This window comes from Mustela nigripes, chromosome 4 (genome assembly GCF_022355385.1).
Source record: "Mustela nigripes isolate SB6536 chromosome 4, MUSNIG.SB6536, whole genome shotgun sequence".
In the NCBI taxonomy this organism is placed as follows: Eukaryota; Metazoa; Chordata; class Mammalia; order Carnivora; family Mustelidae; genus Mustela; species Mustela nigripes.
Genome location: NC_081560.1, coordinates 181,162,328 through 181,188,674, shown reverse-complemented (window position 1 = coordinate 181,188,674; position 26,347 = coordinate 181,162,328).

Below are 26,347 nucleotides of genomic sequence, written 5' to 3'. Positions count from 1 at the left end.
ACACAAATTTACCCATTCATGGTCCCAGTGATCAGCTGGCATCCTCCCTTGAACCAGGACAACAAATGGGTTGTTGAGTTCAGCTTTCTGACAGTCGGGTTGCCTAAAAATTAAGGAAGCCCCATGGGAGCTAGAAAATTCCTTCTCACTTGCTCTCAGGATACTTCAAACCTTAGAGGCCCAGCCAGTAACCTGGGAGATGCTGGCATCCCAAAACCTCTCTGACTTGAAGGAAAAAGAGGTCTCAAAATGATTTTGACCTATGACCCATTTGTTAGGGAATCTCTGGCCCTCTAGGAGTCTAGGACAATGATTTCAGAAAGAGATGAAGTCATTTATCCAATAACATATACCGAAAAACTACTGCTTTCCAGGAAACTCTCTTATTATTGCATCCAGAAAATGTTTATGGGAGGTTCACTCCATGCCAGGCATCGTGCTTGACCCTGACCACAGTGTGCTGCTCATGGGTATAAAAGGTGGATATGTGAATAGGATAAAGTTTTGATATTGGTAAGTATTATAAATAAATAAACCAGGGTGATCTGATAGGGCAGCCGGTGATTGAGGGGCTCCTTTGGATTAAAAGCAGGCCTCCCCAAGGTGGTTCTTGTGGGGCTAAGAAGGGAACATCCGGAAGGCAGAAGCCAAAAGAAGAAAGAGCAAGTCCAAGGCTCTAAGATGGGACCGAGATGGGAGGGTCTGTAAGAAACGCAGAATGGCCAGAATGCAAGCAAAATAACACGAGGTCTGAGCAGGCGAACAGCGGGGTCAGGAGGGGTACAGGCTATGAGAAGGAGCTGAGACTATTCTAAGTTGGGTGCGCAGCCAGGAGAAGTTTCCAAACAGAGGATCCCACCAACTCCTTCACCTGAGACTTCATGCAAGACTGTGCGGAGGTGCCTTGAACTTAAACATAAGTAAGAGGAGCAGATCAAGTCACAGGGAGGAGGTGAGGTCATCCCAAGCCTGAGCAGAACGGAGAAGGGAGGCCCCAGGGAAGGGCGCGGAGAGACAGGAGAGTCACTGTTTCCTTAGGTAGAAAGAGTGAGTCCACAGCCCTGTGTTCGGTCAGCAATCAGACAAGGCTCTGCTCAGAGGCAGAAACATAGAACAAAGATGGAAAAACTGACCCAGCTTCTAACCCTGGGTCCAGAGGTGGGGAGAGCTTTGAAAGGAGGAGCCACCTCTCTCTAGCCACCCACTGCAGATGCCATTTTGCCCCCCTCCAATCACAAGCTGATGGGGACAGACTATGACCCAAATGCCTTGAATCCTGACCCCTTAGCTCTGAAACTCCAGAGTCCCCTCAGCATGTTTGAGGTCCTGTTAATGGGGGTCATAACAGGGGAAGAAATCACTGCAGAAGGAAGTTCAACACACCACTGTTCCTTGGCCACCAAAAACATTTGCCCCAAAATGGTGGCTAGAGTAACTGGGCTGACAAGCCATTTGCCCTTTATTTGCTGCCGTAAAGGAACGTGCATCGTCACGCTGGACAAGGACAGTCCTGAGAGCGATACTGTGACTAGTCACAGACGCAGAGCTGCTTGCCCCTTGGACCCCTTGGAGACCCGCAGCAGCAGAAGGAAGGCAGGCTATACAGCTGGGCAGGCTTGGGCTTTTACGTGGAGCTGGATGGCTCTTTGACCTTGGGCGAGTTACTCCAGCTGGCTGAGCTTTGCTTTCCTCTTCGGTAAAATGGGGTTAGTAACCTCTGCTCTCAGAGTTGCCATGTGGCTTGGAGGGCCCGTGGAGAGAGCACCGTGCCCAGGACAGCATAGCTGCTTGAAGTTGCTTCCTATCTAGCAGGCGGCATCACTGGCAGTTCTTTCCCTCTTTCTGCAGACACTGTGAGCCGGATGAACGTGGAGAGACATGCTGGCAAGGCTACCCAAAACAGGGTTGCAGAATAATAAACTCTGCATGCCCAGCAGGATGCCCAGTGCAGAGGGAGCTCCGCAAACGGTGTTGGTGTGTTTGTCGTTGCTGCCGGTGCTGGCGGGCTGACACGGAAGCAAGATTTCAGAGCACAGCGAGCTCTTTCTTACCCTGAAAACACCCTAAGTTTGATCAGGAAGCCTACACATGAGATCTAAGCAGAACTTTCTTCATGGGAACACACCATTCCCAATTATGCTGCATCCACTTCCCATTTCCCTCACTTCCAAGAATTCTTCCCATCCCCTGATTAGGGAGCTGGAGGCAGGATTATGCAATTAGATCTTGACATCCCCAGATAAGAAGGTAGAGAAACACCAGAGCAGACACAGGAAGCCACAGAGACTTTCCCATCACAAAACCCTTCTGCATTTGTTCCTTTAGTACAACTCAGCGCGAGATGCCACTGGTACCAGACGGAAGATTTAACTTACTTTGCGCTCCCAGGCACTGAGGTGAATTGAGCTAGAGAAACACCTCCTGCCGGCACCTGTGCTTTCCGATGTGGGTCTTGTCCAGGTAAGAGCCATCAGGCCCTCTCAGGGATGTCCGTATTCCTTGTCAGTGTGGAATCAAATCACAGAGGAGCAGTTTCTGCAGCACAAAAGCGCCAAGTTAATAACAAACAATGGAGGGAAGAAATTGCTGGCAGATTACAACCGTGAGCCGCATACTCATCCCGCTACAAAATGAACGCTGGAAAACATAAATTTTAAAATCTGAGTGAAATGTGTGTCTTGCACTATGAAATACAAAGGAATTCCTCACAATTAGATCAAATGAATGACAGGATCTGATTTCTTTGCAAAATAAGGGAAGTGCTCATTTTATCATATTCAGGTTATGTCTTTAAAAATATATTCATTTACTTCATATTCTGTGAAGTCATTCTAGCTAGAATGGGCTGCAGTAGCAACATAGTAGAGATAAGGTTACAAATGCAGTCTGGAGTCAGGGCTAGGATTTCACATGCTTATCCATCCAGGGGATTTTTAAGGTACCCCAGCCTATTCTAGGACCCAATACGTATACATGTCTCTGAGATCTAGTTGTTGGAAAAGAGTATCAGGTAAGGAAATAGGTGAACTATAATCGGGGATTTCTGTTGAGTCTTTTGGAAAACTGAGTTCAGGCTCTACTAAGGGGAATGATGATTCTACCCCATAGCAGCCCTCAGATCATTTGGGGGTTTGAGAATTCCCCTGTGGAAGCCAGCTACAGGGATAAGCCTGTATCTTTGTCTGTTTAGCACCCCTGCCTCCTCTTTTTGGTACTAAAGCTCCCCACCCCCGCTTCTGTGTGGAACCCACCGTGATACAGCCCCTCCCAACCCACCTTACCACAAGGATGTCATGAACTCAAGTTGTGGCAGTCAGCAACTTGCTGCTGGTGCCTATGGGAATACTGTATCTTTTGGGATGCCTAAGCCAACAGGATTGGAGTCTCAGGCTGTGGATAGCCATCTCACCCACCATGTGGATGAACTAATCTAAGAGGTGGGAGAATTATTCCTCCTGTTTAAGCCTCTGGATCCAACCAGACCTGAAGCTGAATTCACTCCTAGACTTGCAAGTTACAAGAGCTAATGTATGTCTTCTATGCTTAAACAATTTGAGTTTGGTTTTCTTTACTTAAAACCTAAAATTGACCATTCTACCATGGATTAGATCCTGTTTCAAGAGCTGTTTCAGATGAAACACTAAGTGGTATTTCCAGGTGCAACTCAGAAAGCCCTTGAAGATGCGTCCTTTGCCAAGTTTGTGCTCAATGCCAAGCTGATGTTGAAGGCTCCCAATGGGGAGCTACTTGCAGCTGTACCCTGGACCTGGTGTTGAAGGAGGAACCGTCATGTGGCCTGCATCTGAGTTCTAGAATAAGAAAGGGAAGGTCACTATGGGAGCAGCAACTGGGATCCCCAGCTGCTATAGGAAACCTACCAACAGGCTCTGTAGTTTCAGGAAGATAAAAAAACCTGCCAATTCCTTGACAGGTGCCTTCAGCATCTAGGTGTGTCTTGCTAGTAAGGCAGAGCCCAGTGGCAAAAGACTCTGGCAGTAAATGGAAGCCCCCCCCCACCCACCATAGCATCAGTTGGGAAGCAGACCACCAGGCACACCCAGTTAAAAGTTGCTGTCCATGACACAGAAGATCAGGAAACGTGAGGACTCCACTGTTAGAGCAAACGGTACTAAAGCCAGAGGCCCTGGTTCCAGCCCCAACTCTGACCTGTACAAGCTCCATGATCTTGGAAAAGCAGCCATTCTCAGCCTCCGTTATCTCACCCACAAACTAGGGATGTTGGTAATAATACTTATAATCAAGACCTATACCTGAACAGGTTTTTATATCTACTATTAGAGGTCTGTCCTTTTTGAATTGGGGCATCATTTATATGTGTATTTCTCCTCTTGAAGAGCAAAGACTGTTCTACTCATCTCTTTATCCCTTCTTCTTAATGTCCTTACTGAAACTCAAAATTCTACACATAACAAGTTAACAAAATTAGGCCACGCGTACAAAAGAACAATGTACCATTCTGCACACAATACCATCATATAGAACTACCAGGAAGAAAACAACAACCAGAGACTTATACATATGGGACAAGACAGAAACCAAGTTCCTAGACCTGAATATGCCAGCAGGGATCACGCAGAGGAAGACAAGAGTCCTGGACCCTGGCCAGGGTGACCTAATGCTGTATTCCAAGATACGGGAATCAGAGCCTTCCTGAATGGGAAGCAGACTGATCACACACTTTAGAGAGAACCTGACATAAGTAATTGGAAATATATCAGGAGTATAGAGGGTGGGGCAGGGCCAGAAGTCTAATAAATACCCATAAATGACTGAGCCACTAAAAGAACACAACTATTAGGAACACCGGAGAATAGATTGTGGCCCAGATGTCTCTACTGTCCTGGCATAAAACAATATAGAAGGAGGTAAGTGTCCATTTCCACTGGAGAACATAGAATTATTTTTACTTTTTATATATTCTTTACTCAGGAGAATGAACTGGTATCTTCCTCCAAGAAGCTGGAAGATGCTGAACTATAGAAGGACGCTTGAATGAACCAAACAAAAACACAAGCAATAACGTGACCTTCAGGCTCTCAGCCAGGAAAAGAGGATCATTACAAATGAAAACCACTGAATCATCTTGCCTCAGACCTATACTTTCTAGTTGTTATAGTAAGAGTTCAAGATCACATGCTTCCAGGGGTCAAAATTTACTATACTTCATGAAATGTCCAGACATTTTATAATGTCCTCCATCCTGTTTCCAAAATCAATTGCAAAAGAATTCTATCCATGCAAAATATGGAGCCAAATAGCTTTTAATATAATAGGTTTTTTCATAATTTTTCATCTAGTTCTATCATACAGTAAACGTTCATGATCCTTAATCTCTTGGATTGTAACAGATGCTCCTAACTGTATCAGATGTCAAACCCAGGCTGCTACCCTTGGTATTTTTCTACTACCTACTCATATAATAATATACTTGTAAAGCAGTCTGGAGACAATGAATTATGGCTTTTCTTTTCAGTACAAAGAATCTGTTCCTTGCTTCTTTAATAGAGTTTGATTGACTTTGTAAAGAACACCCTGAGATTATAACCTATTGATCATATGCATTTTAGTAATTAATTGTCTTATTTGCTCTGGTAAACATGCTATTGCTTTTGGCCAAAGGTGATGACCAGAGTTATAGAGCAAAGTTGATACATGAAATCCAAAATACTAGAAAAGCAAAAATAAAATAATGTTGAGTTTCTGTGTATAAAGAGGCTGCATTCTGGATTTATTTGTAGGAAATATTCATGCGAGAAATGAAAGATGTTCAAGGGGGGAAAAAAGATGATGAAACCAAAAATTTATGGGAAATAATAGAATGAACCAGAAATTTCTAAGTGAAAAAGTCAAACGCAACTCAAACAAACAAACAAAAACTTTTGTATTTCAGGTTTTTTGTTATTGTTGTTGCTGTTTTTCTCATTAAACTTTTGTTTGAAAAGATCCTAAATTCTGTGACAGATTTTTGGTCAAATTGTGTCCATGAAAAAGTACTGATTTTAAAAACAAATAATAAAACTGCCATACACACAAAAAACTCAAATGGTCCACAAAACTTTCTCCTTTCCTTCCGAAGCTTTTACGATGAAATCTGCTGTTGTCAGTATGGTTCCCGGCACGTCTGTGTGTGTTAAGAGCATCTCTCAAGAACTATCCTCCTCCGGGCCATTTTCCTGTTCGTGACATGAGACAGATAGTTGTTGTGGGTATCATCAGACAAGAAGGCAGCTGGCAAGGTGATCAAGTCTGCCCAGAAAGCTCAGAAGGTTAAATGAACATTATCCCCAATCCCTGCTGCCCCAGTCTCAATGGGTGGTGGGAGAACAGCCTTGGAACCATTTGTGTCAATTGGCCATTGAAGTTGAGTTGTATTTTGTTTTTTAAGTTGATATACTCCAAACGTTGGAAGAGTCCATATAAGTAATTTTATTCTTTTTTTTTAATTTCATTTTATTTTCAGTGTTCCAAAATTCATGGTTTATGCACCACACCCAGTGCTCCATGCAATCCGTGCCCTCCATAATACCCACCACCAGGCTCACCTAACCCCCCAACCCCCTCCCCTCCAAATCCCACAGTTTGTTTCTCAGAGTCCACAGTTTCTCGTGGTTTGTCTCCCCCTCTGATTTCCCCCCAACTCCCTTCTCCTCTCCATCTCCCAATGTCCTCCATGTTATTCCTTATGCTCCACAAGTAAGTGAAACCATATGATAATTGACTTTCTCTGCTTGACTTATTTCACTCAAAATCATCTCTTCCAGTCCCGTCCATATTGTCAGAAATGTTGGGTATTCATCCTTTCTGATGGAGGCATAATACTCTATAGTATATATGGACCATATCTACTATGTAATGACTTCATTACTGCTAGTTTAAATCAACAATGGACCATATCCATTCATCTGTTGAAGGGCATCTTGGTTCTTTCCACAGTTTGGTGACCGTGGCCATTGCTGCTATGAACACGGGGGTACAGATGGCCCTTCTTTTCACTATATCTGTATCTTTGGGATAAATACCCAGTAATGCAATTGCAGGGTCATAGGGTGCTCTATTTTTAATTTCTTAAGGAATTTCCACACTGTTTTCCAAAGTGGCTGCACCAACTTGCATTCCCACCAACAGTGTAAGAGGGTTCCCCTTTCTCCACATCCTCTCCAACACTTGTTGCTTACTGTCTTATTGATTTTGGCCATTCTAACTAGCGTTAGGTTGTATCTCAATGTGGTTTTGATTTGAACAGTAGTTCTATTCTTTAGCTTCAATTTTTCTTGTCTTCTCTGTAAAATGGGGACATCAATCCCTTCCCAACCTACTTTGAAAACCCGTGAGATGACACCATCCTTGGTCTGCAGTGGCATGTTTGGTATTGGTTACCAACGCAGAAGTGGGTCACGGTCAGCCACAGAAATGTGCTTAATGTTGGTTAGGGCCATAGAGGAAGATCAAGGTCAACCTAGAAGTCATGTCTACTGAGGTGAACTTACCATCACTTGGCATTTAAACAACAAGGCTGCCACTGATTGGTCTTTGAGGTGTAGACACCAGAACAAGGTCATCGACCAGACTGGTTTAGTTTCAGTGTGGTATTTAGTTGATCATAGCTTTATGACTGAAACCAACCGATTTAAAACAAGATGTGGTATCATCTGGTTGACACCAATATAAACCTGTAAGTCTTTTCCTGGAAGTATAGAAAGTTCACATATCCTCTTTTTGGGTCCTTCTTGAGCTAAAGCCACAGGAGAGACCACTGTGGGTTGTCCAAACCCTAATCACTGTTGCTGAGGCTCCTAAGGCTAAGTTTGTCCATGAGGTCTGATTTTTAGTCCTTAATCAATACCACTTCATTCTGGTTTTGTCTTTGGGCTTGTCTCACACTTTGGGGTCTCAAAACTCCTAAATTCTTAAAAAATATTGAGGACCCAAAAGACCTTTTGCTTAAATGAATTATATCCATTGATATTTATTGTATTACAAATTAAAGTGAGCCATTTTATAAATACTGACTTGTTGATTTAAACTAGCAGTAATGAAGTCATTACATAGTAATAGAAATAACTTACTTTCAAGAAAAAAAATAACTATACTTTAGAAGACAAAAAAAACTTTAATAAGAGTAGCATTAGGGTGCATCTGGGTGGCTAGATCGATTAAGTGTCTGACTCTTGATTTTAGCTCAGGTCATGACCTCAGGGTCATGAGATTGAGCCCCATGTTGGGCTCCAAGCTGGATGTGGAGCCTGCTTAGGATTCTCTCTCTCTCTCTCTCCCTTTCCCTCTGCCCCTCCTTCCTGCTCTCTAAATAAATTGCTTGATACATAAATAAAGTCTTAATTTTATTTTTTTAAGATTTTATTTATTTATTTGACAGAGAGATAGCATCAGCAGGGGGAGTGGGAAAGGGAGAAGCAGGCTCCCCACTGAGCAGGGCGCCCAGGGTGAGACTTGATCCCAGGACTCTGGGACCCTGACCTGAGCTGAAGGCAGACACTTAACCGACTGAGCCGCCCAGGCTCAGGGACAATGACCACCCATCCTCAAGGGAAAATGACCATTTTTCTAGCTGCATGGGTGACAGTTTGGTCCCACTGTCATGGCTCCAGCTGAGACCCTGCCATGTTACCCACCATCTCCTCTACACCAAGAGTGCTTCTCAGACAACTTTAACATTCCACTCAGGGGCACTGGATGTTCTAAGCCAGTGGAATCAATGGTAGATAGAGTTAGTGGTAACTGTATTCACAGGAAAGCTGGTTTTGATCTTGAAGGCCTTAGATAATTCTCCATGAAGGTTTAGAGGAAGGAGAAGAAATGTGGGTGCTAATATATCCCTTGGGCGGCTCCATGTTTGAGCTTTTGTTTCTCGGCTAATACGGAACATTGGTTCTTCTAATGACCTTTCTGCCAGCAAACCGCTACAGGTATCTTTAGTCATCAACTTTCAGTCCTCTTTTGTTCTTATTTCAGCTATTATACCTGGAGATCCAGAAGTCTGTTTTCATTTCTAGCTTATTTACTCTCCAAGATACCCAGCCATAGGTGGGAGATCTTTTAAACTGGCAGTTTTCCATTCCAATTTATTTATGACTAAACCCTTTATTTGGGGCCTAAAGCCATTTTCAAAGAGGGAGGACAAAGACCCTTTTCCTTGGGCAGCTGGATCCAGCCAGAACTCTGCCTGAAGGTGTCCTAGACTCTATATTAAGGTCTTTATTGATTCACCTTCATTTTTTTTGCAATTTTGAATCCTTGTCTAATCTCCCTTTTGGCAAAGGCCTTTCTCATGGCCTAAAGGAACACACTGTCTACCCTTCTTGCCCTATCAAGGCCACTATTAAATTATCCACCCGTAGGGGTGTCTGACTGGCTCAGTTGGTAGAGCAGGGTCGTGAATTTGAGCCCCAGTTTGGATGTAGAGATTACATACATACATACATACATATGCACCCCTAGGTTATTTAAACTCTCTGTGTTTCATTGCCTGTGTTTTCATCATTTTCCCCATCTGAGGGGGTTAATAAATGAACTAGTTGGTACAGATCTGATAGTCCAGAATAGTAAGTACCTAATAAAATTTCAAATTCTGTAATAAATTTCTATCTGTTGCACCAAGGTTTTTAAAAGTCTTTAATTATAGCCCTTAACTCAGCTCTAGACAAGGGTTTGAATTCAGCTTCTATACATTAATCTTTTGGTTTAACAATTTTACAATGTGATAAAATGTGAATGTTCTTTTCTTAAGAAAACCCAAAGGAAAGGATGACTCATTTAGGAGGCCGGAGGAAAGAACAGAAGGAGGAGAAAGACTGCAAGGTCAGTGTTGAAGATAACACAGAGATCAGGAGGTGTAAGGAGGGAGGGTTCCACCTGCTTTGAACAGGAGTGAACTAGAGCTTCTTTGAGAAAGAATAATCTTAGCAATCTGTTTCATGGTCTCCACGGTGTATCAATTTTAAAGAATTTGACCAATAAAACTTTGAATGTTATTATTATTTCTTCATTTTTCTAGACTCCTTATGTATTAATACTGACCTGTCAAAAGTTTCCCCAAAGGGGCATCATTACCCTAAATCAGAAATATATTTGCCATTCACCAAGGTAAGTGCAAAAATTAAGATTACAGAGCAATTTCATGCAGGAAACCAGTTCTTCTTGAAACGGGTAAAACTTCGACATAAACTAACAAGGAAGAAGCCTAGGAAGAGCTCATATAGTAACTACCTTATCCTTACTGATGCCAGAATATGCACTAAACAATCTCCAATTGACTTGACAGCATCTTTATGAAGATGTGTAAGGTAATTCAAGGCAAAGTTTAATCACGACTGCAAGAATTGGCGGCAGATCAAACAGACCTCCAAACATTTGTCTTCAAGTTTGGTTTGTGCTAGATAAGAAACTTATCAGGCGTGTGCCCACACCCATTCCCTACGGAGCGCTTCTTTATGTATTCAACGAATATGAAACAATCCAGGAATAACAAAAATACATTAGACATTACGGTAAAAATAGTCAAATAACTGCAACAGTAAAGCAGTCAACAGAAGAAGCATGTTAATGGCAAAAATATTTATCAAATAATGAAACTACAAACCAAAACCTCCAATGATTTCATACATATGCTTAAATCTGAATTGTTTTTTATTCAAGTATAATGAACATAAAGTGTTGTATTAGTTTTGGTTGAACAATGATTCAACAATTCTATACAGTACTCATTGCTCCTCATAATAAGCGTGCCCTTAATCCCCGTGCCTATTCCCCCCCACCTCCTTCCCCTCCGGTAACCACCAGCTTGTTCTCTACAGTTAAGAGTTTGGTTTTTGGTTTGTCTCTCTTTTTTTTTCTTTGTTTGTTTCTTAAATCCTACATATGAGTGAAATCATACGGTATTTATCTTTTTCTGAGTGACTTATTTCACTTAGCGTTATACCCTCTAAATCCATCTATGTTGTTGCAAGTGACAAGATCTCATTATTTTTTATGGCTGAGTAATATTCCATTATATATGTGTGTGAGATAAAATGTATATTAGATATCATATATAATATATAACATATTATATATTATATAATATATAGTATATAAAATATATACTTATATATAATATATATGGCATATCTTTTTTATCCATTCATCTATCAGTGAACACTTGGGTTGCTTCCATATCTTGGCTATTATAAACAATGTTACAATAAACATAGGGGTGTATATATATCTTTCCAAATTAGTGTTTTAATTTTCTTTGTGTAATCCATAGCAGAATTACTGTTTCATATGTTAATTATCCTTAATTTTTTGAGGAACCTCCAAACTGTCTTCCACAATGGCTATACCAGCTTGCATTCCCACCAACAGTGCATGAGGGTTCCTTTTTCTCCATACCTTCACTAACACTTGTTATTCCTTGTGTTTTCAATTTCCACCACTCTGACAGACATGAGGTGATATCTCATTGAGATTCTTATTTGCATTCCCCTGATGATTAGTGATGTTGAGCATCTTTTCATATATCTGTTGGCCATCTTTATGTCTTCTTTGAATTGTCTTCTCATGTCTTCTTCTATTATTCTATTGGTTTATTTGTCTTTTTGGTGTTGAGTTGATTATATAAGTTCCTTATATATTTTGGATATTGATCCCTTATTGGATATATCATTTGCAAATATCTTTTTCCATTCAGTGAGTTATCTTTCATTTTGTTGATTGTTTCCTTCATTGTGCAAATTTTTTTTTATTTTGTGTAGTTCCAATAGTTTAATTTTGCTCATGTTTCCCTTGCAAAAGGAGACATATTTAGAAAAATGTTGTTACATGATGTCAAAAATTACTGCCTATGTTTTCTTCTAGGAATTTATGGTTTCAGGTCTCACATTTAGGTCTTTAATCCATTCAGAGTTTATTTTTCTATATAGTATAAGAAAGTGATCCAATTTTATTCTTTTGCATATAGCTATCTACTTTTCCGAAAACCATTGTTGAACAAACTTTTTCCTGTGCTATATTCTTGACTACTTTGTCATAGATTAATTGACCATATAATCATGGGTTTATTTCTGAACTCTCTATTCTGTTTCATTGACCTATGTGTCTATTTTTATGCCAGTACCCTTAAGTCTGACTTTTTTAAACAAATTATGTGACTACAAACCAAAGGTCTAGTTTTCCTAAATTAAGTTTTAAAATAAAATAAATCCTCAGCTACAAATCATAGAATATCAAAATAAATTCAGAACCAAAGTTAACTGAAATAAGTCAGAGACTGGTAACAAATCATAGGATAAAATTAATTCAGCAACAAGAACACTGAAACCTGTTAGAAACCAAATCATTGTGGAGACAGACTTACCTGGCCACAAATGCAAAAGACAAACAAAATTTGAGCACACATGGCCCAATAAGAACCTGTCAAATGATGTCAAAGGATGAGACCCATCATTTAAAATCTGAACCTAGGGATGCCTGGGTGGCTCAGTTGGTTGGGCGGCTGCCTTCGGCTCGGGTCATGATCCCAGCGTCCTGGGATCGAGTCCCACATCGGGCTCCTTGCTCAGCGGGGAGCCTGCTTCTCCCTCTGCCTCTGCCTGCCATTCTGTCTGCCTGTGCTTGCTCTCTCCCCCTCTCTCTCTCTGATAAAAAAAAAAAATTTAAAATCTGAACCTAGAATGCTGACTTTATTACCTACTTAAGTAAGGGAGACTTATGCTGATCACATGAGATTTCATTGAGCAAAGCTAACTGCTGATCTTCTGTGGAGTGTGGGGAAGATTCTGTAGCATCTCCCCCACATGCTACAGAAATGTGAGCTGCTTGCAGATGCTGGAGTGAATTGACATCAGTCCAAGAAGTATGCTCACTGGAGTGAGTCCACCGCCAAATGACTGTCTTCCACTGCATAAGGTTGCCACTGATTGGTTGGCTATCAGAGATCTGTTCGCTGAAGCGAGTTGTCACTGATTGATTTAAAGTCAGTTCTGGTATTTACTGGTTACCATGGCTATAAAACTGTCAGTCTTTCTTTGAGAGTATGGGGACTTTTCATTCTTAATCTCTGTTTAGAGACAACCTCTTGATTAGATTCATAACAAATTAAAGAGAAATAATATTACTAATTCCAAATAGATTATACCCACCTTTTCTCTTTGTCTCTGCGAGTGGCCAATATTTCCAAAGGAAATGAAATAGAACAGGCCGGCTTGCTTTCCATAGAACTATGTCACGCACTCTATTGCTTCCTGTGACCTCCAGGTGATTGCATATTATATTTAACTTCGTTCTGATTTTTATCATGGTCCCAGGCACAACCGATGATAAAGATCAGTAGTTTTTGTTCTCCAGATTCACCCTTTGCTTTCCTTTTTCAAAAGAAAAATTTCACCTTTTTCAGTCCTCTTGGACTTCCACTGCTCTTCTTGGCTTCTATGTAGTGGCTAGTGCATTTGCATGGGGCCCAAATCAAAGAATCTGTAAGTCAAACATTTCTACTGCTGTGAATATGTCCAACTTTTCAAAATGGGGACCTTCTGGGTGAGAAACAGGACATATTCTGGCAAGTTCACTAGCAATGCACAGTTATGTGTTTTCAATCCCAAGGGAATTATACAGATGTTAAATACTAAAGGCATTCAGAGTTGAGCAACACTGCCCTAAGTAATTAGGTAAGGCTTCACAGAGGAGATGGTACTTAATCTGATTCCACAAAATCCCCTAGTATGTTAATAGGCAAAGAGCAAGAAGCATTAAACACAGACAACACAACATTCTAAGAAGTCAAGGTGGGAATTTACTTGATATATTTAGAGATAATGTGGAGCTGTTCTGCTTCTAGTTGCTATGCAGAAAGTTGCAAGAGACTGTTACTCTTTCTCTCCAGAGCAAACAGAATAGATAAGTTATCAACACATAGTGAGTTATATTTTAACTCTAGATAATGATAGAAACCCATGGCTGGTCTCCTCCATGGCTGAGCAACAAGAGAAAGATGAATCCCACAAGGATAAGAAAAAGAGGAACCAGTCAAACTTTGAATGAACTTCTAACAGACATGTATGGACTAGAATGACAGATTAGAATTCCAGAAGTCCTAACCCAGAGCTGGTCTGCATCTACCTGCCCATTCTTTTATACAGGTCTTTAGTGAGTGCTCAGGGTAGTATACTTAAAACTGGGGGCAGAAGAGGGGGCGCCTGGGTGGCTCAGTGGGTTAAGCCGCTGCCTTCGGCTCAGGTCATGATCTCAGAGTCCTGGGATCAAGTCCCGCGTCGGGCTCTCTGCTCGGCAGGGAGCCTGCTTCCCTCTTTCTCTCTCTCTGCCTGCCTCTCCATCTACTTGTGATTTCTCTCTGTCAAATAAATAAATAAAATATTAAAAAAAAAAAAAACCTGGGGGCAGAAGAGAAATGAGAGGTATTTCCTTAAGGCACACAGGGCCCCCTTTTGCAAGAAGGCCAACCCTTGAAAGTGGGAAGAAGAACAGGGTAGCAGGGAAAAAGCAGTCTAAGACCCAAAGTGCTTTCAGTTGGAAAGAGCTGGGACAGGGAGAAGAAACTGGGAGAAAACTTCCTAAAGCAGAAAGAAATTTCCCTAGGTGCAAAATGCCTAGGGTAGTATTAGAGAACAAAGTAAGCTATCTAGAAACACTGGAGTGAACTAAAAAACAGAGAGGGTACTCCTACTATCAGGAAAGTGAGCAGCTCAGCTATAGAACACATAGAGATCTCTGGGTCTCAGCAGTGGTCCCATTCCAAGTCCAAGAAAAGAGAATGCCCTAGTCCTGCTCTCAAAATATTTGAAACAAGTGAACTAAACCAAAGTTGCAAGAAAGCCCAGGCCTGGCTCAAGTACAGGTGAAATTAACTCAAGCATTCCACTCTAGAAACCTCGAATAAGAACTTTCAGGCCCTTTTCTGGGGGTAAATTGCATTGACTTTGGTGTCTATTGTTCTTTTACACAAAATATCTAGCATACATAAAAAATTACAATACAGGGGCGCCTGGGTGGCTCAGTTGGTTGGACGACTGCCTTCGGCTCAGTTCAAGATCCTGGAGTCCCAGGATCGAGTCCCGCATTGGGCTCCCAGCTCCATGGGGAGTCTGCTTCTCCCTCTGACCTTCTCCTCGCTCATGCTCTCTCTCACTGTCTCTCTCTCCAATAAATAAATAAAATCTTTTAAAAAAAATTATAATACACACAAAGAAGCAAGTAAATGTGGCCTGCAAACAAGAGAAGAAATAGTCAATAGACAGAGAGATAACCTAGCATATGAAATTGTCAGATATAAACTTTAAAATAACTCTTACAACTGCTAAAGGACCCAGGTAGATAACATACAAATATTCTTTTTTATTTAAACATACAAACATTCTTAAAATTTTCATCATCTTTCACTAATAGTTTTTCTTCCCCTTAATTTAGGTCAGCTTCTTTATTTTATGCATTTAAAGATTAATTTTAAAAAGCAAACATTTCTAAGAAGTCAAAGAAAATTATAGACACTATATGTAAATCATGTTGGGATACAAATTAGAAATTTTAACAAGTTTTAAAGTAAAAACATTTGGACCATAATGCATCTGTACCCGAATTACTGTAATGAAACAGAAATATGCCCAGCCCATAATCTCTGTTTCCTACATTTACAAGGAATTGGTAGCTCATGTTTTATCACATAAAGTAGCTCATAACTCTTATTAATAACTCTTGTTAATTCTTTCAGTGATACATTAGCAGCCACATAATTAGTAGTTATCACTTGAAAACACTTAAACAAATAAGTTTACTTTGATATGCAAATGCTTTCTCTGCTTCATTAATAACTAATATGCAAAAAATGCTCTCCATTTGATTTTACATTTTAATCAAGAATAAATTAGTGGGGGGCACCTGGGTGGTTCAGTTTGTTAAGTGGTTGTCTTTTGATTTCAGCTCAGATCATGATCTTAGGGTTGTGAGATCAAGCCCTGCATCAGAGGAGCCTGCTGGAGAGTCTGCCCCCTCCCCCAACTTGTGAGTGCTCACTCTTTCTCCTCAAAAAAACAAATATATATTTAAGAAAAAGAATAAATTAGGAAGCAAGATCATCATCCTTTATCTTTTTTTTTATACAAGGAAAATCACAACTTTGCAATAGTTAAATTCACTGAGTATAACAAAGATTAATTAGCTGGCACTATCAAGTGAAGACCATGTTTCACTTCATTAAACTCCAAACTAACTGATGATAATATTCCAGGCCAATGATTCCTATATCTTCCTCACCTAAAGCCTTTGGAAACTTTGTAATATGTCAACCTCATGCTGATCAGTCATATTTTTCTTCCAGAATTCACAAAGATAAGTTATATTTCACTGTGCATCTACTGTCCCTAAAAGGAATTCTTTACTTTTTATTCATCCTACAAAAAATTCTGATGTAAAGAGTGAAATAAACACACCTCAAAAATTTGAAAGCTGTTTTAAAAGCCCAAACTAACCTCAGAATTTCATTAACTACTATATAAAAGAATTTCTCCAAGAAATTGATATTTATAACTTAAAGGAAGTAGAAAGAAAAGCTTCAACTATCTTAAAAAAAAAAAAAAGTTAGTGTTCAAAATGATTTACAAAATCAAACTATGTTTTGTTGAACATTCTCAGACTTCTTAGTGTCATGAAATGTCTTTCATTGTTCCTTTCTGTTTCATGTCCTAAATCAGACCTCTCTTCTGATACTGCTTCATGAATGTACCCCCCAACCGACTAGGGCAGCCACTCTGAGAAAGCACTTTCCCTCTGACTATCGATATCCTTATCCTGACAGCTTCCGTTGGGTGACCACTGATGTCCTCTCTACAGGAGAGAATGGGGAAGGCAACAGTCTCCAAATCATTTTTCCCGACTACTATCTGTCTCCCTGGGCTGCCACTTGGTAAGAACAGTCCACACATTCAATGTAATAACATGAATTTCCCTTGGGCTAAATGAAAACTGAAGCTTCTGGAAACCCCAGAGGTACTGCAGAAATGACTTGGGGTAGAGTGGGGGAGAGGACAGGAAGGCCCTGCAGAGAGAATGGAGATCAAGATTGAGACAGAGCCACACAAAAGAAAGAAAGTGTCCTTCTCATTAAAATCAGACCTCAAAGTTGAGAGGCAGAGTGGGGGGTTTGTGGGGTAGAGAAGGAAAAAAATGAAACAAGATGGGATCAGGAGGGAGACAAACCATAAGAGACTCTTAATCTCACAAAACAAACTGCGGGCTGCCAGGCGGAGTAGGGGTAGGGATAGGGTGGCTGGGTTATGGACACTGGCGAGGGTATGTGCTACGGTGAGTGCTGTGAAGTGTGTAAGCCTGACGATTCACAGACCTGTACCCCTGGGGCTAATAATACATTATGTGTTAATAAAAAACTAAAAATTTAATAAATAAATAAATAAAATCAAACCTCAAAAATACTTTGAAATCTGAGCATATTCTTAGAAAAGGGAGGTTGACATACATTTTTCCCATTTTAAGTTGTCTACCTAGTGTCCATACTATTCATGAAAACCATAAGCACAACATGCTTTTAAGAGAGGGATAAGCTGAGTTATCTGCTGCTAAATGTCAAATACTTCCTCCTCCTCCTCCTCTTCCCAACAGGTAACCTTCTTCAACATTTCATGCTTTATTCTGAGATAAGAAGGGAAGAATGCCATTTAGGGTGGGACTGCACATTAACTGTCTGAGACTGTACTGAGTTCCATAAACCCCGAGAGACTGATCCAAAATGTCCCTTTCGGTCCAGACATTTGTCACCAGTTAAATATTCTGCCTCATATCCTCCCATGCCCACCCAACTCATCAAAACACCCATCAAGCTGCCCAGAGCATGCTAAATGGCCTCCCTCACACTTCAGTGCACTTCTCTCGCTGTAGTAGTAATGCCACTGCCACGACTGAAGACTCTTGGCTCCAATTTTCAAAGGAAGGGTGTGGGATAGGGCAGGTCAGAGAAAAGCAGAGAATGCATGAATGTAGCTGGCAATAGACTGGGCCTGAGACTAGAGCCTGGTACAGAATCTTCTACTTTCATACTGCTTTGGTAGTTAAGAATCTGAGTAAGGTGCTTCGAACTCAGAGTGCTGAGGATGGACCTTAGAGCATATAAAATGAGGGCACTGGATCAGAGCCCCCTCTAGTGCTGACATTTCAACGTGCTAGAATGCTGTGGCAGTTAGTATATGGTTGCCAGATTGAACAAGTAAAAATACAGAATAACCAGTTAAATTAGACTTGCAGATAAATGATAACATTTTTAGTATAAGTATATCCCATGCAATATTTGGGATATACTTATACTAAAATTTTCGTAATTTAACTGAGAGTCCTGTATTTTATCTGGCAATCCTAATTTAGTGGATAAATCACAAATAACCTTTAATATAGACACCACTTACTAAGCACTGCCTAGAAATTACAAGAATTATCTCATTTGATACTAACAGTCTTATGAGGGAAGAAAGAGAGGTTTCCAGAGGTGGGATGCTGAGCTGGGCAGCAGAGACAATCCAGGTCTGGCTAGTTGCATACTGTTTACTGTTTATCATTCAGAAATTGTTACAATCTTGAAAATGCATCAAATACCTTTTGAACAATACACACAGAACTCTATTTGTGTTTGGACGGGAACTGAGAATCAGAGATGACAGGGAGAATTACTTTTCATTGCTTATTTTTCATCTGTACTGTTTGGGTTTTTCTTAAACATTGTTCTTCATACAATGAAGAACCTACATAATTTTTTTCATTTAAGTAAAACTAAGCCCAAAATAAAGATTATAGCAATATGCAATTTTGGTAAATAGATTTTTATCAAGCTTAGTGCTTTACCAATAATAATAGCAATACCAATTATTATAAATATGTTGATTTTATTTCTTTTTGTTAGGGGTACATTTCCTTTCCAGAGCATGATGTTCAGTTACTCACAGACTGCTAATAAACAGTCTCACGTTCCCATTCAAGGACCCTAACCAGGCAGACAAGAAGAAAATGCCCACAGATCCTGAGAAGACACATTTTCCATGAGCTCTACTCTTTCTCCCACGGCAGAAAGCAGATCTTCCTTGGACAAAAACTTACCCCAGGAAGTGCTCAGTCCCCTAGATGGGCTCTGGCCTCCAAGCCAAGAGCAGAAAGCCTTTCCATTGCATTCCAAACCCACCAGGCAGAACCTTCAGTCTGACTCTCCTGATTCAAGGGGCTCTTTCAGTGGTTCCAAATGTCAGCTGTCACATCCCCTCGGTCCTAAAGGCTGTGGTCCAAGACTGAGACCCAAGGACTCAGCCCTCGAGAGTCAGGAGGAAGAGATACTTTCATGACCAGGGATGTTATGGTGACAATGTGGTTTCCTCCTGTGTGCACTTCAACCCCTTAGTAATAGTTACCTCAGACAGACATTTCTGTCATCAGAGAAGAAATCATCACTTTTTTGAAAACTCTCTGCTTGAGACCCACTCCTCATAATTTTGTGAAGTCCCACTCTCGTTCTTAAAAACCCAGACCGCCGGCCTTGCCAGGGAAAGGAGCTAAAGGGAAAAGAGCATCCGTTGAGGCATGTATAGGTGGATGTCACCTGGAACACAGGGCACAGTCGGCAGCTAGGTTCCTGCACACTCCAGAGCAAGGTAGCCTCCTGTAGCCCCGGGCAACCCCCCAGGCCCTGACGAATGCCAGCCCCACAGGAGGCACCACCAGCAAGCTTCCCCCATAGCCCATGGATAAAAATTCAATTCCATTGATAAAAAAGGAAATGCCCCATGACCACAAAAACACCAAATGGCAAAATGACAGGAATCTTCTGTGTATACCATTCATAGTCCAGAATATAGAGCGTGCGGAGAAGAGAATGGAAGAAAGCCAGCACCTTCTCCATGGTCAACTGAAAACCTACGAAAAGCACAGAAATCAGGACCAGTTGCTCTCCATCAATATCCAGGCAATGTTACGATGTCAGAGACCCTGGTCAGATAACAGGAGACCTGGCTTCTCTCCCTGCTCTGCCACCACTTCCAGGGAAGGAAGTTCTGTTCATGTGTAAATTGTGACCCTCTCAAGTTCTGTCCTCCTTCCCCTGCTTTCTGATCTTCACAGCACTTGCCAACACACATGCCCACTTGACCCCCCTTTGTCTGTCTTCTAGAGCCCTGTTCATTCCCAGGAAAGTAAAAGCTTTGTTTTGCTCATTCAGAATCCCCAACTGCTACCACATGGGTCATCCATTAATGTGTGCCGAATAAATGGCCTCATGCTTTCATCCTCTGAGCACGTGTCCCACCCCTGGGAGTTTTGCTGAGTAACTCACATACAACTGAGGAACAGATAAACAGAATACAGTATAGCCACACAACAGAGTATTTTCTGGTCATAACAAGGAGTAAATCACTAATCCATGCAAGCACAGATGAACCTTGAAAGCACTGGGAAAAATGAAAGAAGCCAGACACAAAAGGTCACATATTATATCATTCCATTTAAATGAATTCCCCACAATAAGAAGATACATAAAGACAGAAAGTAGAGTAGATGACTGGTTGCTGGTGCTGGGCAGCTGGGAGCTGGGGGATTGGCGGGGGGGGGGGGGGGGGAGGCGGGGGGGGGGGGGGGGGTAGGAGGTGTTAGCTGAAGGATACAGGGTTTCTTTTTAGGCTGATGAAAATGTTCTAAAACTGATGGTGATGATGGTTGCATACCTCTGGGTACAGACTAAAACTCACTAAATTATATATATATTTTTAAATTTGATCATTTATCTGGGAGGGAGAGAGAATGTGAGCAGAGAGGGAGAGGGAGAATCTCAAGCAGGCTCCCCGCTGAGCACAGAACCCAATGTGGGGCTCCATCTCATGACCCTGAGATCATGACCTGAGCCAAAATCAAGAGTCAGATGCTTAATCAACTGAGCCACCCAGGAGCCCCAGAATTGTACATTTTAAATGGATAAATTGTATACTATGTAAAAAAACTGTTTGTGAAAATAATAACAATAACTCTGACTGCATCATCACCCAATACCCACACTCCTAACTTTCTTTGTACCTCACCTCCCATCAGATTCCCTTTTCTGGGAAAACCATGCTAATAGAAATTCTCGTGATAGCATATTTCTTCAACTATTCTCCTATTCTTCTAATCAATCCCATGAAGCGTGTCATGGCCCCATCTGGGGCACATGGCCTCCGGGGAGTCCCTGTGTCCTCACCATCCCCTTCCGTCACCTGCAAGACAGGGGCTGGACTAACGTCTTCATCATAAGGGTAAGATGTTTATACCTGACTGTCACAGAGGAAATACAGAACATAAGACTTCATACTCTAAGAAATCTAGAATTTCCTGGCCAGGGAAGCATTATATTATAATTATAGCACACAGAAAGTTCAATTTGATTTCTAACCCAATTGGTGACCAAGTGATGAAATGTTGTCAACAGTCACATTGCCCGCTACATTTCCAAAAGCAATAAAATAACACCATGACATTATTTTTTTGAATACAGAGTAATTCTTAAACCTAAACCCCTGCAAGACCTTCCTGCTGTCTGCACTGTGCAATCTTTCTGCAATATTTTTAAAATTTGAACTCAAGTTCTGGACAATGGAAAATAACAGTTTTGCATCACACCTTTCTCCTTACCCTCCTAGCACGATCTACAGACATGGGCCACCCTCTTCTCTCTCAGAGGACAGGACAAGGCCCTACCAGAATTCCAAACACCCTGCACTCTCTGAGCATCTTTGGGTCAAGATGCAAAGAACAGTGTGTTTGCATCTTATCAAACAATGGTTTCTGGGAGTCTTCCTGGAAATTCAAAGAAAGTGGTTGCACAAGGAAAAATTGATTTCTATAATAAGAGTGTTTAGCTTTACTGACTTCCAAAAACTCAGTCTTTTTTTTTTTAAGATTTATTTATTTATTTGAGAGAGAGAGAGCACACAAGTCGGGGAAGAGGCAGACAGAGAGAATCTCCAAGCAGACTCCCCACTGAACACAGAGCCTGACCCAAGCTCAGCCCCAGGAATCTGAGATCACGACCTGAGCCAAAATCAAGAGTCAGTCATTTAACCAACTGAGCCACCCAGGTGTCCCAAAACTCAGAATCTCTAATACCAAAAGAAAAAGAAAAACTATTTTGCTTTGTTTTCCCAATTTTTGCAGGAAGGAAAATGGCTTATTTCCTTTTCCATAGGCATGGAAAGTAATTAACATTGAAGAATTTGGGAAAATATCAGCTCCAAAAGATTCTCTTTGCTGTCTTGCTGGGCTCAGAAAAAAACAGATCAAGTCCCACCTGTGACCATGGGGTCCCAGAAGGCAGTGACGGTGTTTCAGGGCAAGCATCCCCGAGGGTCCCCTGTGCACTCAGCTCTGTGGGGACACTGGAGACATCACCTGCCTAGAAGCTGGTCTACCTACTGCTCCATTCATGTTCATGTGCATCACGTGCAAGCACTCACATCCACGATGCAGCCTCAGAGCCGGCTTTTCCAGCCTCCACTGCACTGACACTCTGGGCAGGCTGGTGCTTTGTGGCAGAGGCCACCCTGTGTGTGGGAGGATGTTGGGCAGCACTGGTCTCGACCCGCTGTGCCGTTAGAGTCTTCCCAGTTCTGACAACCAAAAATGTCTCCCCACATTGGCAATGTCCTCTAGGGAGCTGAATCACATTGCATTAGAACCATAATAAAGGGGAATGTAAAGTTCTGGAAGGATTCGGAGCAGTTAAATTCAAGAGTAGGGGGGAAACAGCATAGTCGTAAGGTCCCCTTTGACCTTACTCAGAGGACCCCAGAGGAAAAATGGGGATCAATAAAAGTTGCTTCTCGCTGATTCAAAGAAAGAACAGCAAAGACAAGACAAGTATTATTCTGAAGATCTGCTGGAACATCAGGGGACTATAATAAGCTACTGTGGGCAGCGAAGACCAGAAAGCATTAGAGTGTTCTACTGGTGCAAATGCTGTTGACTGGGTTGGCCTGGTTCCACTGGGTGAGAGCCAGGAGCCAGGAATGCAGGGACTTGTCCACAGATTGGCACTGGGGCTGGAAAGCTGTTAGGCTTTTCTCCAGTTCCAAGTTTGCATAGTGTGACACTTTCCACCTTGTCCAAACCAAGCCGTGGTATTACTACCAGCCAGGAGGAGCCAAGTTCAAGAAGCACAGCCATCCCTGCCTGTGAGGAGACAGAGGTGCTCTCAGAGATGGATATGGAGGGAATGCAACGGACAGGGCAGAATTGCAGAAACTGCCACCCCTTGCGCGCAGTGCCCAGGGCCTCCTAGCATCTAAGAGCAGCTCTGCTCTCAGAGGAAGGAACGTCAAAAGGTTATGTTCAAATTTACTTTCGGTGCCTTGAATCTTTTCCTCACTGCTTAAATGGAACAACCAAAGGGGGGAGTCCGGGCAACAATCTACAACTCACAAAGGAAATACATGAGGAGCAAGGTAAGGGCCCACTCTCCTTTTCCCAGAATGGGCTCTGGGGTGGGGAGAGTAACTGAACTGACGTTCTGTGCACAAAGGCTTGCATTGTATTAGAAGCCTAATACATTCTTATGAACGCGCAAGAGATCTACATCTCTGATCTCCAGGGTAATAGAATGAGGTGGTGAATGATAAAAGCATAATTTAGCCAGCTCAGTGAATGAATAATCATTGCAAATGAAGCAGTCACACCAGGTAATTAAATAAATTTGTCTCATAGACATGATTCACTAGTTCTTTACTGACAAAGTCGTCTTCCTAGATTTAACTTTAACTTTGGGATCTTCTTTAGATGTTCAAATTATTTCTTAGCTTCTTATTCTCAGGTATCCAAACTGAGTATTTCTCCAGCAATCAATCCTTCAGCAAGAATCAGAGTTCCTAAGATATGTTAGGTTTGAAAAAATAATGGACCCAGGTTCTTGTCCTTATGCTGTTGCAAGTCTAGCAGGAAAGACCAAGGTTAAATGGCCACCACTGTGTTGGGTACCGTGACGAAAAGATCAGATTGCTATCTATCTAGAAGACCTCATTTCATCTGAGAAAGTAAGAAGGCTTCCCTGAGATGTCAGACCTAAGGATAAGCAGCTTTTAGCTGAGTAAAAGCAAGGGAAAAGCTGATCTCAGGTGCAGGTGGGCAATACAGAACAAGGCCTCAGAGTTGAAGAAAGCATGGCATGTGTGGGATGAGAAAAGTCCAAAATGCCCAAAGTGATGAGAGTGTGGAAGAGTGGGGCACAAGATGTGGCTGGACAAGTGGACAAAGCCCACATCATGTGAGGCCTTACTTAGCCTGGGACCATGGACGGCCCAATCTCTGGCCCCAAGAGATTCACAAGCCAGTGGGAAAGACACAGACTAACCATGATGATGCCATAAGATGAAAGTGCGATGGGAATACCAAGAAAAAAAAAAAGAATGAGTTGACCCGCCTAGACCAGAATAATGGAAGGAGGTAACTCCTGAGCTGGAACTTGAAGGATGGCCAGAGGTTTTTCAGGTGGTGAGGGGTAAGGGAAGGAGATGCAGTCCAGGCAAAAGGGAAACTGAGTACAAAGGCATAGAAGACAAGAAAGAAGATATGAACAGTTAGGTGTGAATAAGGGGACGGTGAAATCCTGCGGAAAGGGATTAGACGTCATTATCTGGTACTTTACGGTTATCGTAAGGTTGAAAATATCTGAGCTATGCTGATAACCCTGTGTTTTGTGTTTTATTCTCCCCCACCAAACCCTCAGCAATTTAGATCATATTTATCAAGAAAAGCTATATTTCTAGCTTTCAGGAATATCTAGAACCATGACACTTCTCTCCCAGGATATTTGTAAACCTTCCTCCTATCACTGAGACCTGCAGTGGAAGCCACACACACAGTGGTGGGCTAGAGCCAGTTTGGACTGGCTCTTAGGAGTCGGGTGTGTGCTCTTCCCATATCTTTTTTCAGTGATATCTCATTCGTATGTTGAAATCAGCCATAGAGGATGTATTTAAGCAATGGAAATCAACAGAAACACTTTTTTTTTTTTTTTTTTGGTGAGGGGTAGGGGGTTACTGAACATTTACCGGGCAAACCATTAGACATATCTCACTAAGACATTCTCTTTTAAGAACTAAATGAGAGGGGCGCCTGGGTGGCTCAGTTGGTTAAAGCCTCTGCTTTCGGCTCAGGTCATGATCTCAGGGTCCTAGGATCAAAGTGGGGAGCCTGCTTCCCTCTCTCTCTGCCTGCCTCTCTGCCTACTTGTGATCCCTGTCTGTCAAATAAATAAATAAACTCTTTAAAAAAAAAAAAAAAAGAAAGAAAGAAAAGAAAAAAAGAACTAAAAGGGAATTCAAGGAACAGTCTAATCAAATATGTATGATATCCCATCTTAAGAGTTGAAGTCTTGAGGATGAAGAAAGCAAATTAGAACTCCAGGCCTTCTTTTTGTGATTCTAGTTCTACTCTACCTCATTTAATAAAACAAACTTCTCTTTGAAACACACACCCTTCTTCTCTTCTTCCAACATTCAATGTAAGAAAATGCTGGAAAATAGGAATGGACTCATATTCCTAGATGGAGGTGACATATTCTCATGAGAGAAGAGCCCTCTAACTTGCTCCCCCCTCAAAAAAAAGTGTTTTTCTACAGACTGAAATACCCCTCAGTTCGATCTTTGGAGGACAAGACCTTCTTTTTATAAGCACAAATACAAGGCCTCATAACAACTACTGGACTTCTGCTGTGAGGGTGTTCAATAGTTCGTGCTAGACAATCCATCCACTCCAGGGGAGGAAGCTATCTGGAACCGAATTCTTGGGGTAGGTAAGGGAGGGGGAAGAGGATTCACTTGAAAAATGTATGAAGAACTATAGACTAAACTCCCATCCTTCCCCTGTGCTGTCATCTCGGGCCAGGTTCAATGACTGGGATATGGGGACCATTTCAGTCCGATTTCTTCACACCTTCGCCTTAGCTCTTTGAACTTCTTTCCCTAAATTTCTGAGTTAAAACTGCAACTGCTTTATAGCTGAGAACTGAGATGGAGGAGGGAAGGATCAGGAATGAAGTTTACTTAATATTATTACTATACTGAATATGTTCACAAAACCTCAAAGACCTCACTTATATGGAGACCAGAACAAAATTAGGAGAAAAAAAGATCTCTTTAAATAATTATCTTTTTTTTTTTTTCAGACCAGAGGCTCAAGAATGCCATAATTAGATTTTTTCCATGGCCTGAAAAGAAAGGTACACTCAGTTAACCACAAAATATGCCTCTCTGAAAAAGTCATTGCTGCTAATTGACAGACCGACAATTACAAGACACAAATGTTTCTGGTG